We start from the raw sequence: 4930 nt of genomic DNA, 5'->3' as shown, positions 1-4930 counted from the left end.
AGCTAATATAACTTCTTGACTAGCAACAAACTGTTTCCTAGTACCAAAAAAACTGATTGTCGGACCTTAATTTCTCCATTGCTAGCTCAAACTCCCTCTTTCTCTCAGCTTCTTTAGCTTCAGATTTTCTCCTTTTATTTTCATCTTCTAACCTACATCATTCCAAGTCCGCTTTACATTGTTCTAACTTCATTTCTTCGATTTGTAACTACATCTCTAGATTACTTATTGGTAACATATCTAACACCATTTCATCAAAATCACCTGACTCTACATAATGTGACGCAATTTTCCTCTGAATTACAGGCTTTGATGTAGCCTTCGAAATACCTTTAAGGTCCAATCTGCTAGCAACCTCAGATACATCACACTTTTTCACCTTTGCTAATAACTCCGGGTCTGGCAATGCCAGAAAGTCATCAATATTCATTGCTGCTGAATACCACCCACAAACCAATCAAACTAAAGAATCAGGAATTACCCTTTTCCAAATCAGACTGATAATTAAATAAGCACTTAAGCTTATTTACGGTACATCTCTGGCAACAATGAATATAGAGCTGAGACAGGTTTACTTTTATAAACAAATAAACATTTATTTAACTCTGCTCAACAAAAATGAAATGTAAACAAACAACTAACTTAACTGGAAGCTAACTGTTATACGGCAACTCAAACAGTTCTTAACGTGATAAATGCGAACACAGTTCCTAAAGTGGTAAAAGTGAAAGTCCAAATGATTTATACAGTCAATTAGGAGAGACTTTCCTGAAGTAACGAATTGCTCGATGACATGAAGTTACTGCTGATCCCAGTCGAAATATGCCTTGCCCAAAAGATTCACGATGAGGGAAATAAAAACGACTTAAAGGAACTGACCTTTTCCTTGGTGAATAGCACTGCTCCAACCCTTTCTGCAGGGTTCTTACAGGCAGGGATTATTTCGGATGCAGGTTGTGTAGTGTAGTGTAGGCCTCCATTAGTCTTGATAGACCATGGATTTACACCTTGGAAAGTTTCCAGGGCACAAGCCTGGGCAAGGTTTTTTTTCTGGAAGACCGGCAGTTGCCCAAACTGCAAGTCTTCCTTCTCCACGCCAGTGATGTTTTTCAAGGGAAGGGCATTAGGACCCATACAGCTTGACACCGGTGTCTTCACAGAGCAAGGTGTGGTTAAGTTCCTTGCTCAAGGACATACACATAGCCTCAGCCAAGGCTTGAACTATCGATCTTCAGATCACTAGATGAACGCCTTAACCACTTGGCCACGTGCCAACACAGGATGCAGGTTACTACTTCTTTGAACGAAGATCCAATAAGGTAGACCTTGTATTAAACTGCTGAACTTTACTCGACCCTTTGGGTTCCTGTACTTTGGTAAAATTTTCACTCTCCAGTACTTCAGACTTTAAAATTAAATCGAAGATACATCAAACATAACTGGCAGTGGTTTTAAAAACTGCCAGCACAACGATTATGTACCTTACAGTAGAAGTTAAACCTCCACTTTAAAATGAAACTGTGTCAGGAAACCAAATACGCAGCATAACGGAGTAACTGATGACTTAACTGACATCTCAACACAAAAACTCTTGCGTCACAGCAGACTTCCCAGTTTTATACCTGTTGAGAACATGTCATCACGTTTTCTCACACTGGCGGGAAAGTTACATCATGTGACCTTACACTGGCAGGAAATTACATCACCCCACCATCACAAGACCATTACATCATGCTCACCAGATACTCTCTCTCTCTCTTTTAATCTTTTTATTAGTATTAAAAATATTATGAACAAAATACAATTAAAATATTAATAATGGATTACAAACATATAAACTCCCATTACACATGAAGGAATACATAAACAATGAATACAGTATAAGTAAGCTTTCCCAAAACATAAACCATATAGTATATATATGAACAAGGTAAGTCTAGATATTCCATAATATATAATATAAAAAAAAAGAAAAAATATAAATCTATATATGAAAGTTAACTAATCTACTAATCTAATATCTAAGAAAAAAAAACAAAAAAGGACGAAAAAACTAAAAAAAAACTAAAAAAAAGAGAAAAAAAGGGCTGTTCATAGTATCTCACAAGCATACATAAACATCAATGTCGTCAACTCTGATCCTCTCAACATACATACGATTAAAGCTGAAAAAACCAATAAGCCTGGCACAGGGCCATTACATCATATGAAAATATTGAATAAATGGTCTCCATATCTTTTCAAATTTAATAGAAGTATCAAATACAGCACTTCTAATTTTTTCTAAATTTATACATAACATAGTTTGAGAAAGCCAATGAAATACCGTGGGAGGATTAATTTCCTTCCAATTCAACAAAATAGATCTTCTAGCCATCAAAGTGAGAAAAGCAATCATTCGACAGGCGGAAGGAGATAAGTGAAGTTAGCCCATCATCGGTAAACCAAAAATTGCGGTAATAGGATGGGGTTGTAAATCAATGTTCAGTACCGCCGAAATAATATCAAAAATATTCTTTCCAATATTTTTCCAAAATCGGACATGACCAAAACATATGAGTTAAAGACGCGATTTCTGATTGACATCTGTCACAAATAGGGTTTATATGAGGATAAAAATGAGCTAATTTATCCTTGGACATATGGGCCCTATGCACAACCTTAAATTGTATTAATGAATGTTTGGCACATATAGATGATGTATTAACTAATTGAAGAATTCTATCCCAATTCTCAATAGGAATAATAAGATTAAGCTCTCTTTCCCAATCATTTTTGGTCTTATCAAAGGGCACTGAACGTATCTTCATAATTATATTATAAAGTTTTGATATAAGCCCTTTTTGAAAAGGGTTTAATTCAAACAAACTCTCCAAAATATCTGAAGACACAAAATTTGGGAATGAAGGAAGTACCGTACTTAAAAAATGCCTAACCTGTAAGTATCTAAAAAAATGAAATCTAGGCAAATTATATTTATTTGCTAATTGCTCAAAAGACATAAAACAGTTGTCCAAAAATAAGTCAGAAAATCTTAATAATCCCTTAGTTTTCCAAGCCAAAAAAGCTTGATCTATAATTGAGGGGTGGAAAAAACAATTAGATACAATAGGACTATTTAACACGAATTGAGTCAACCCGAAAAATTTCCGAAATTGAAACCATATACGTAAGGTATATTTAACTATCGGGTTGTCGATTCGATTCGGCAATTTAGAAAGAGCAAAAGGGAGAGATGTCCCTAAAATAGAACCCAGAGCATAAGCAGATACCGATTTAGTTTCCAAACTCACCCAATGAGGACCAAAAGGACCATCCCATTCTTTCAACCAACATATCAAATATCTAATATTAACTGCCCAATAGTAAAATCTGAAATTGGGTAATGCCAACCCACCATCCTTCCTTGTCTTCTGTAAGTATATTTTACCTAACCTGGGATTTTTATTCTGCCATATATATGAGGAAATTTTTGAATCAACATTAGTAAAAAAGGATTTCGGAATAAAAATTGGTACCGCTTGAAAAATATATAAAAATTTAGGTAAAATAACCATCTTAATAGCATTAATCCTACCTATCAGAGACAAAGATAATGGTGACCACTTAGTAAACAAGCCTTTAATCTGATCAATTAAGAGTAGAAAATTAAACCTAAATAATTCTTTATGGTTTTTTGTAATTTTAATCCCTAAGTAAGTAAAAGAGTCTTTAACTAATTTAAACGGTAAAATACCATAGTTTGGGACCTGTCTATTCAAAGGAAACAATTCACTCTTATTAAGATTTAACTTATACCCAGAAAACTCACTAAATTGAGCCAACAATGATAAGACTGCTGGAATAGATTTCTCAGGGTTAGAGATGAATAATAATAAATCATCTGCGTATAAAGATACCTTATGAATATCTGTTCCACGATTAATACCCAAAATATCCTGTGATTCTCTGATGGCAATTGCCAAAGGTTCTAAAGCGATGTTAAATAGTAATGGACTAAGAGGACAACCTTGTCTAGTGCCCCGAAATAAACGAAAAAATTGAGATCTTTGATTATTAGTAAACACCGAGGCTACTGGAGTTTGATATATCAGTTTAATCCAAGAAATAAAGGTCGAACTGAAATTAAACTTCTCCAGCACATAAAATAAGTAAGGCCATTCAACTCTATCAAATGCTTTCTCCGCATCTAATGAAATAACACATTCTGAAGTATTGTGTGAAGGAGTATAAACAATATTCAATAATCTCCTAACATTGAAAAAAGAATAGCGATTTTTAATAAAACCGGTTTGGTCTTCCGAAATAATTTGGGGTAGTACCTTCTCCAGCCTGGAAGCCAGTAACTTGGAACACCAGATACTCAATTACATCATGGTCATAACACAGTCACAAGCTACCCACGGGAGATGTAACACATCAAATCTCTGGAATTCAATTATTTGGTCCAGCAGAACCTCAGTTCAATATATTCCTCATTGGAAGAACAGCACTCTCTCAACATAGAAGTAAGTTTTGTGCTCAGGTCACTGAACTTGAACTAAGGATAGAGAGGAGAGGAAATTCTACTTCCTGATCCATGCTGACCAAATCTAATCTATGTGATTAACACAGTGGTGTCAGTCTCATCACATATTCTTACATTATTTCTAAAGGTAATAGGTTTTAATGTGTTTTATCTGAAGTTGTGAATTTAGGCAACACTTTGTCCATTGACTGGATTAAACAACACATCTTGTCTGAATTTGCTTCTACGGAGTATGTGTTAATATGCAGTTTGACAGGCTGGAAAAGTGCTGAGTAAGCACTGATCAATTTGGCCATTAATTATTTTGGCATCAAAAAAGAACACATAGCTTTAAATTAAACAAGGCCATCAAATGAGAACTAAAAGCATTCAAAATGCTTGTAATAAAAGAGACAGTTGAAG

This window comes from Hemitrygon akajei, chromosome 16 (assembly GCF_048418815.1).
Source record: "Hemitrygon akajei chromosome 16, sHemAka1.3, whole genome shotgun sequence".
Lineage (NCBI taxonomy): Eukaryota > Metazoa > Chordata > Chondrichthyes > Myliobatiformes > Dasyatidae > Hemitrygon > Hemitrygon akajei.
Note: the sequence above shows the minus strand (reverse complement) of the source record.